This window comes from Balaenoptera borealis, assembly GCF_965194805.1.
Source record: "Balaenoptera borealis genome assembly, chromosome: 9".
NCBI classification, from domain to species: Eukaryota; Metazoa; Chordata; class Mammalia; order Artiodactyla; family Balaenopteridae; genus Balaenoptera; species Balaenoptera borealis.
In genome coordinates, this window is record NC_138873.1 from 8,485,003 (window position 1) to 8,495,304 (window position 10,302).

Sequence of the window (10,302 nt, forward strand, 5' to 3'; positions counted from 1 at the left end):
AGCCCCTGTGCCAGGATATTTTAATTCTCTCTCCTCTGGACATTTTCCATTCTTCTCTAAATTTCAACAAAAGTAGGTGAAGAGAGGAGAGGAGATAAAAGTCAAATGTGTACAGTTTTTCCCCCTTATTCACACTGCAGGAAATGTTTCAAGAAGTTGGTGGTGGGCATGATTTCATTTCTCCATACTCTCCCTGGTACAATTCTTGGTAATTGAGTGCTCACTATCTTTCACCTTTACTTATGGCTCCAATTGTCCATAAGTCACCTGGACACGTTTCTTCACACAGGGCAATGAATCCTACATGTACTGCTTTCAGTGATGGTATTTGCCCAGTTGGAGGATCTGATTTTTTTTTCATATGCCTTCAATTCAAATTGTTCAGCTTCTACAGCTGGTTTTTCTAACATACATTTAAAGTAAGAATAAAATAATTGGCAAACATGATGTGAATTAAAGGAACTTTTTGTACAATACTTGACCGTTCTTTTTGCTGATACTTGAGGATTACATCATTATTTACAGTTGCCAAGGTGACCATGTGAGAATACTCAGTTTTGGAATACCTCGAGTCCAAGTTTGTGGTTCATATCCTTGTGAATCACTCCAGTTATAAATCAAATTAACTTGACCCTGGGCCATTTCATCAACTATACTTCTGGCAAGATAATACAAGTCTGTCGCATTCTAGGAATAATAAGTTGTTTATTGGCCAACCTACAGGAGAAAATGACATTTTACTCAGTTAGAAGTAGAATCACTGTATCAGGAAATCGAAGTGGTATTGTATTAGAAAAATTGAATAACACCACACAACTGTTTAAAGCAAATCAAAGTGAAATGAAGCCCCAAAGCTGCCAATTGTTGGTGGAAGTTTAAACAGCTACTTCAGATTGGAGGACAACTAGAGGTATTTGTCAAAATATTAAATACACATATTCTTTGTATCATTAACAAACAACACAGACACATCTAGCTAGATTTAAACAAAACAAAACAAACCCCCCCACCGCATTAGAAGAATAAGAATTAATAACAAAGTCTCTGGAAAAATAGGACTCAGTAGAGCCTTAGGGCAGAAATATTTAGCCAGCTTGATTAAGGCACCCCTTTTGGAACAAATCATCCCCAACCGTTTTCCATTTTTTGTGTTCTCGGGAGGTAGCATCTGATTGGCTTAGATGGATCACATGACTCCACTTCCCCACAAGAGGACAGGACGCTAAGTTTCTTCCCCAGGCAGTGCAAGCACTGCCCCCACTGTATTTGCTTCTAAATAACAGCAGAAGACAAAAATTTGAGATGTTTTCTTATTACATCTCCATTTCCCCAAAGGAAAAGAGGGACGCTATTATCAGAAAGAAAGAGCATGAAGGGTAGGAAGATAAAAACACATGGGGTCAACATGTTCTATGTGACAGCAGCTCCACGTCAGTGATCCATCCAGAGAATCTATTCATAGGTGTCACATAGGTGGTAAACAAATATTTTTGCAATATTATTCTTAATAGTAAATAACAAAAATAATAGGAATAAAGGACTGGTGAAAGTATTGTACATCCAGACCGTAGAATTCTAGGCAGTTGGGAAAATCAATGGATTGAAACTATACTGACACAGGATGATGTCTAATACATGCCAGTTAGTGACTAGAGGATGTTTCAGAAGATTGTATAAAGTATAGTACAGGTCAAGTAAAAAATTTTAAGATGTATATGGAACAGGAAAGCCTCGTAAGATTTGATAAGAAAATGACTTTATTTTTGTCTTCCACTGTTCCTTTAAAATATCTACAGTGGGATCAGTTCGTCTTCTGTCTCAGGGAGAAAACTCAGGCAGTGTCATGACTTCTGTGAACTCATAGGGAGAAAACAAATCCTATGGCTGCTCTAAGTCATAAACACAGTGTCAATTCCATACCTAAAAATGTCTAATCCTGTATAGTCATAAAAATTCCAAACTTGATTTGAATTAGAGTTTCTCCCGACCTCCCCTGGAGCCGGCTGTACCCAGAAGCCCGCAGACATTGAAGCTGCTGCCCCTTGCCTTCCTGAGGTTTTCACAGCCCTCAGCTTGCTAACGGGTCCTGACCCCTCCAGGATCAAGAGTATGGAAGAGAGTGAGAAGAAGGTGGGCAGGAGAGTTCTTGGCCAACTGAGGGTCTTGTAGGCTGGCGTCACTCTCTCTTTCTCAGGGGCACCTTTGTGGATACTTTAGAGCCCCCCTCGGGAAACATGCAATTGCACTTTCCATGATGGCTGATCCCTTCACACCTGTTTCTTTGGGAGTCAGATCTACATGGATTCTCTTGGTTGACCTAGTTGTCCCTCTAGGACAGGATTTAAATAGCCAGTTCTCCCTCCCTTGTGGTCCCCATCTGGCCTACGAGCAACACGTATGCCCCACCTCCCACCTTCCCACTGCCATCTCTGCTTGTGTAACCAGCTCCGTGAGTCCAGGTTCACCTCACCCAGCTGCCTCAGGCTGAGGATAAAGCCTCTCTTTACATTCTGAGTTGTGCGTCAGATGCTAGTCCCCCCACCTGGAACAGCCCCATCAAGGTTCCTGTTGACTTGAGATAAACGGGGAATCACCCCTATGCTCCCACCCCTAGAAGGTGGGGTTGGTATTCAGAGCAACTGAAGTTATATGTATATCTTTTCAAAGTAATCCTCCTGAGAAATACACTCTAGTTTGCAACAAACCAACCCCTCTCACACCTTCATGGAAGTGAGTCATTCAACCAGTTCTGGACCATCTACTTCCAAATATCTGCGCGGTTGTACATCTCAAATCTCTCTGTGTCTCTCTCTGTCTCTGTGTGTGTGTGTGTGTGTGTCTCTGTTTTTCTGTCTCCCTTTCTGTCTCCCTTTCTGTCTCTCTGTCTGTCTGTCTGTCTCTCTCTCACACACACACACACACACACACACACCCCTAATCAAAGCATCCAGCTTACCATCTGATTACTTATGTGTGTGTATGTATAAAGTTGTATAAAAAATGTGGAAGGACATGCTCTGTATCCATCAGGGTGCTAGCATTAGAGCTGAATAATTTGAAGAGAATTTGATAAAGGGATGGCTTACAAAAGTAGGGGAAGAATTTTGGGAAACAATAGGGATTAATGCAGTTCCCAGGACCAACGAAAGCAGGGAACCACAACAACCCCCAAGCCTGGGGGACATGGAGGAGATGGCTTTTTGGAAAAGGTCACCATCTGGATTTCGGTGGAGATGCAACCAACTCACAGTGACCCAATAGGGAGGGAACGAGAGGGAGTAAAACCCTGCCATCACTCCTCTCCCTCCCTCCCTCCAATCTCCTCCTAGTGCCTCCCATTGGCCAAGTCCAGTCAGAAGCTGGAGAGTAAAGGATCTCATTAATGTGGTCCCATAGGGGTCAGGCTCCCAGGGGCAGGGCAGGTAGGGTGGAGAAGGATGGGGAAGGTCAGAAGTGCAAATGGAAGCTGACCAATACACATTCCAAAATGTCACAGCAGTTATCTATTGAGAGGGAGGCTGGAAGATGGCTTTTGCCTTTTATTCTTTTTTTCTTAATTTACTTTTTTATACAGCAGGTTCTTATTAGTTATCTATTTAATACATATTAGTGTATATTTGTCAATCCCAATCTCCCAATTCATCACACCACCACCACCCCCTGCCACTTTCCCCCCTTGGTGTCCATATGTTTGTTCTCTACATCGGTGTCTCTATTTCTGCCCTGCAAACCAGTTCATCTGTACGATTTTTCTAGGTTCCACATATATGCATTAATATACGATGTTTGTTTTTCTCTTTCTGACTCACTTCACTCTGTATGACAGCCTCTAGATCCATCCACGTCTCTACAAATGACCCAATTTCCTTCTTTTTTTATGGCTGAGTGATATTCCATTGTATATATATACCACATCTTCTTTATCCATTCCTCTGTCGATGGACATTTAGGTTGCTTCCATGACCTGGCTATTGTAAATAGTACTGCAATGAACATTAGGGTGCATGTGTCTTTTTGAATTATGGTTTTCTCTGGGTATATGCCCAGGAGTGGGATTGCTGGATCATATGGTAATTCTATGTTCTCCATAGTGGCTGTATGCATTTACATTCCCACCAACAGTGCAAGAGGGTTCTCTTTTCTCCACACCCTCTCCAGCATTTGTTGTTTGTAGATTTTCTGATGATACCCATTCTAACTGGTGTGAGGTGATACCTCATTGTAGTTTTGATTTGCATTTCTCTAATAATTAGTGATGTTGAGCAGCTTTTCATGTGTTTCTGGCCATCTGTATGTCTTCTTTGGAGAAATGTCTATTTATGTCTTCTACCTGTTTTTTGATTGGGTTGTTTTTTTTTTTTAATACTGAGCCGCATGAGCTGTTTATATATTTTGGAGATTAATCCTTTGTCCATTCATTCGTTAGCAAATATTTTCTCCCATTCTGAGAGTTGTCTTTTCATGTGGTTTGTAGTTTCCTTTGCTTTGCAAAAGCTTTTAAGTTTCATTAGGTCCCATTTATTTATTTTTGTTTTTATTTCAACTACTCTAAGAGGTGGATCAAAAAAGATCTTGCTGTGATTTATGTCAGAGAGTGTTCTTCCTATGTTTTCCTCTAAGAGTTTTATAGTGTCCACTCTTACATTTAGGTCTCTAATCCATTTTGAGTTTATTTTTGTGTATGGTGTTAGAGAGTGTTTTAATTTCATTCTTTTACATGTAGCTGTCCAGTTTTCCCAGCACCACTTATTGAAGAGACTGTCTTTTCTCCATTGTATATCCTTGCCTCCTTTGTCATAGATTAGTTGACCATAGGTGTGTGGGTTTATCTCTGGGCTTTCTATCCCGTACCATTGATCTATGTTTCTGTTTTTGTGCCGGTACCATATTGTCTTGATTACTGCAGCTTTGTAGTGTAGTCTGAAGTCAGGGAGTCTGATTCCTCCTGCTCCGTTTTTTTCCCTCAAGACTGCTTTGGCTATTCGGGGTCTTTTGTGTCTCCATACAAATTTTAACATTTTTTGTTCTAGGTCTGTAAAAAATGCCATTGGTAATTTGATAGGGATTGCATTGAATCTGTAGATTGCTTTGGGTAGTATAGTCATTTTCACAATATTGACTCTTCCAATCCAAGAACATGGCATATCTCTCCATCTGTTGGTATCATCTTTAATTTCTTTCATAAGTGTCTTATAGTTTTCTGCATACAGGTCTTTTGTCTCCCTAGGTAGGTTTATTCCTAGGTATTTTATTCTTTTTGTTGCAGTGGTAAATGGGAGTGTTTCCTTAATTTCTCTTTCAGATTTTTCATCATTAGTGTATAGGAATGCAAGAGATTTCTGTGCATTAATTTTGTATCCTGCTGCTTTATCAAATTCATTGATTAGCTCTAGTAGTTTTCTGGTGGCATCTTTAGGATTCTCTATGTATAGTATCATGTCATCTGCAAACAGTGACAGTTTTACTTCTTTTTTTCCAATTTGTATTCCTTTTATTTGTTTTTTCTTCCCTGATTGCCATGGCTAGGACTTCCAAAACTATGTTGTATAATAGTGGTGAGAGTGGACATCCTTGTCTTGTTCCTGATTGTACAAGAAATGCTTTCAGTGTTTCACCATTGAGAATGATGTTTGCTGTGGAGTTATCTTATATGGCCTTTATTATGTTGAAGTAGGTTCCCTCTATGCCCACTTTCTGGAGAGATTTTATCATAAATTGGTGTTGAATCTTGTCAAAAGCCTTTTCTGCATCTATTGAGATGATCACATGGTTTTTATTCTTCAATTTGTTAATATGGTGTATCACATTGATTGATTTGCATATACTGAAGAATCCTTGCATCCCAGGGATAAATCTCTCTTGATCATGGTGTATGATCCCTTTAATGTGTTGTTGGATTCTGTTTGCTAGTATTTTGTTGAGGATTTTTGCATCTATATTCATCAGTGATATTGGTCTGTAATTTTCTTTTTTTGTAGTATCCTTGTCTGGTTTTGGTATCAGGGTGATGGTGGCCTCATAGAATGAGTTTTAATCACAGTTTCAATTTCATTACTTGTGATTGGTCTGTCCATATTTTCTATTTCTTCCTGGTTCAGTCTTGGAAGGTTACACCTTTCTAAGAATTTGTCCATTTCTTCCAGGTTCTCCATTTTATTGGCATAGAGTTGCTTGTAGTAGTCTCTTAAGATGCTTTGTATCTCTATGGTGTCTGTTGTAACATCTCCTTTTTCATTTCTAATTTTATTTTATTTTATTTTATTTTTTTATAGCTGTGTTGGGTCATCGTTTCTGTGCAAGGGCTTTCTCTAGTTGCGGCAAGTGGGGGCCACTCTTCATCACGGTGTGCGGGCCTCTCACTATCGCGGCCTCTCTTGTTGTGGAGCACAGGCTCCAGACGCGCAGGCTCAGTAATTGTGGCTCACGGGCCTAGTTACTCCGCGGCATGTGGGATCTTCCCAGACCAGGGCTCGAACCCGTGTCCCCTGCATTGGCAGGCAGATTCTCAACCACTGCACCACCAGGGAAGCCCTCTAATTTTATTGATATGAGTCCTCTCCCTCTTTTTCTTCATGAGTCTGGTTAATGGTTTATCAATTTTGTTTATCTTCTCAAAGAACCAGCTTTTAGTTTTATTGGTCTTTGCTATTGTTTTCTTTGTTTCTATTTCATTTATTTGTGCTGTGATCTTTATGATTTCTTTCCTTCTACTAACTTTGGGTTTTGTTTGTTCTTCTTTCTCTAGTTCCTTTAGGTGTAAGGTTAGATTGTTTATCTGAGATTTTTCTTGTTTCTTGAGGTAGGCTTGTATAGCTATAAACTTCCCTCTTAGAACTGCTTTTGCTGCATCCCACAGGTTTTGGATCATCGTGTTTTCATTGTCATTTGTCTCTAGGTATATTTTTATTTCCTCTTTGGTTTCTTCAGTGATCTCTTGGCTATTTAGAAACGTATGGTTTAGCCTCTGTGTTTTTGTGTTTTTTACGGTTTTTTCCCTGTAATTGATTTCTAACCTCATAGCATTGTGGTCAGAAAAGACGCTTGTTATGATTTCAATTTTCTTAAATTTACTGAGGCTTGATTTGTGACCCAGGATATGATCTATCCTGGAGAATGTTCCATGCACACTTGAGAAGAAAGTGTAATCTGCTGTTTTTGGATGGAATGTCCTATAAATATCAATTAAATCTATCTGGTCTATTGTGTCATTTAAAGCTTCTGTTTCCTTATTTATTTTCTGTTTGGATGATCTGTCCATTGGTGTAAGTGAGGTGTTAAAGTCCCCCACTATTATTGTGTTACTCTCAATTTGCTCTTTTAGAGCTGTTAGCAGTTGCCTTATGTTTTGAGGTGCTCCTATGTTGGGTGCATATATATTTATAATTGTTATATCTTCGTCTTGGATTGATCCCTTGATCATTTTGTAGTGTCCTTCCTTGTCTCTGGTAACATTCTTTATTTTAAAGTCTATTTTATCTGATATGAGTATTGCTACTCCAACTTTCTTTTGATTTCCATTTGTATGGAATATCTTTTTCAATCCCATCACTTTTAGTCTGTATGTGTCCCTAGGTCTGAAGTGGGTCTCTTGTAGACAGCATACATATGGGTCTTGTTTTTGTATCCATTCAGCAAGCCTGTGGCTTTTGGTTGGAGCATTTAATCCATTAAAGGTTTAAGGTAATTATCTATATGTATGTTCCTATGACCATTTTCTTAATTGTTTTGGGTTTGTTTTTGTAGGTCCTTTTCTTCTCTTGTGTTTCCCACTTAGAGAAGTTCCTTTAGCATTTGTTGTAGAGCTGGTTTGGTGGTGCTGACTTCTCTTAGCTTTTGCTTGTCTGTAACGCTTTTGATTTCTCCGTTGAATCTGAATGAGATTCTTGCTGCTAGTAGAGTAATCTTGGTTCTAGGTTCTTCCCTTTCATCACTTTAAATACGTCATGCCACTCCCTTCTGTCTTGTAGAGTTTCTGCTGAGAAATCAGCTGTTAACCTTATGGGAGTTCCCTTTTATGTTATTTGTCATTTTTCCCTTGTTGCTTTCAATAATTTTTCTTTGTCTTTAATTTTTGCCAATTTGATTACTATGTGTCTCGGCATGTTTCTCCTTGGGTTTATCCTGTATGGGACTCTCTGTGCTTCCTGGACTTGGGTAGCTATTTCCTTTCCCATGTTAGGGAAGTTTTCTACTCTAATCTCTTCAAATATTTTCTCGGGTCCTTTCTCTCTCTCTTCTCCTTCTGGGACCCCTATAATGTGAATGTTGTTGCATTTAATGTTGTCCCAGAGGTCTCTTAGGCTGTCTTCATTTCTTTTCATTCTTTTTTCTTTATTCTGTTCCACAGAGTGAGTTCCACCATTCTGTCTTCCAGGTCACTTATACATTCTTCTGCCTCAGTTACTGTGCTATTGATTCCTTCTAGTGTATTTTTCATGTCAGTTATTGTATTTTTCATCTCATTTTGTTTGTTCTTTAATTCTTCTAGGTGTTTGTTCTTTAATTCTTCTAGGTCTTTGTTAAACATTTCTTGCATCCTCTCGATCTTTGCCTCCATTCTTTTTCCGAGGTCCTTGATCATCTTCACTATCATTATTCTGAAATATTTTTCTGGAAGGTTTCCTATCTCCACTTCATTTAGTTGTTTTTCTGGGGTTTTATCTTGTTCCTCATCTGGTACATAGCCCCTCTGTCTTTTCATCTTGTCTATCTTTCTGTGAATGTGGTTTTTGTTCCACAGGATGCAGGATTGTAGTTCTTGCTTCTGCTGTCTGCCCTCTGGTGGATGAGGCTATCTAAGAGGCTTTTCTGCCTTTCATTATTTATAGTTCTGTTTTTTTCATTTTGAATTTTTTTTACAACAAGCATATCTTCATGGGTTGTTTTTGTAATTTAAAGAAAAGTTAAAAATACACTGAGTAATTATAGTCACAACTACATGATTCTAGGCTGCAGATGGGATTGTGTACAGCATATGAGGTTCTCCTCTGTGAGTCCAATAGTGTCCAGTGATCTAGGGCTTAATTCATGCATTATACCCTACATTACTCAGGAAGTGCTTACTAGCATTTAGAGCTAAGTAAACTTCACTGATATCCAGAGGTCAGCACAGGCCATTTCAGAGTTCTACATGGGAGTGTGGCACAAAACAGCTGGAACCCACTCCCTGCAGTAGCAGAATAATGGCCCCCAAAGATGTCCTAATCTCCAGAACCTGTGAATGTGCTACCTCGTCACGGCAAAGGAGAGCTTGCAGGTGTGATTAGTTAAGGATCTCAAGATGAGGAAATTATTCTGGATTAGCTAGTTGGGCCCAATGTGATCAAAAGGTCCTTAAAAGATGGAAGAAGGAGGTGGGAGAGTCAGAGAATGACATGCAACAATGGAAGCAGAGGTCAGAGCAACGTGACCACAAAACGGGGAAGGTTCACAGTTTCTAGATGCTGAAAAAGACTAGGAAGATTGTCCCCTTGAGCCTCCAGAAGGAATGGACCCCTGCCAACACCCAGATCTGCAGATCCCCTCTAGTTTCCTGACCCCTGGGCCAGAGTGACTAGCTGAGTGACAAAGGGCCCAGTCCCTGCAGGGCCACCACACCATCTAGGTCAGAGGCGATGAAAATGGATACAGTTTCCAGTGCCATGCTCTTGGCTTGCAGCTTGATCCTGGTTTCCAAGACTTTACATCCATCTTTGCTTCCCTGCTGCCTGCCTTTCAGACTTCAAGCTCCAGCATCGCACAAAGGCAACAGCTCCCAGAGAGATCATTGCAGCAGCTCCCAGAATTGCCCACGGTCAAATCTCTATAACTGAGCCCTTAAGATTTATGTATCTATATTTATTACTATATCTATCTGTATGTATGTGTATATTTATGTCCACAAATAGGTGTTGGATAGATAGACAGGTAGACGATAGATAGATAGACAGACAGGGAGATATATTTATCTCCCCTAGTGTCTCTGCTTCTCTGATCAAACCCTGACTGACACAAGGGGCTGTCAGCATTTCACTGTCAATATCACTGTTAACATTATGTATCATAAAAGCACTGGTTTTCTCAGGTCATATTCTGTACCAGCCAAAGTCTCTAAAAGGATTCATCTCTTTTCTATTCTTAATAATTAGCAAGGCAAATAACATCCTCCTTATACTACAAATAGGAAAAGAAATTGATAACAGAAGTCCCTTAAGGCAGGGGTCCCCAACCCCCAGGCTGCAAGCCAAGAGCACAACACTGGAAGCTGTATCCATCTTTCATTCCAAGAGTTACCACGAAGGAAAGCCAAGGAGGAGTAACTAG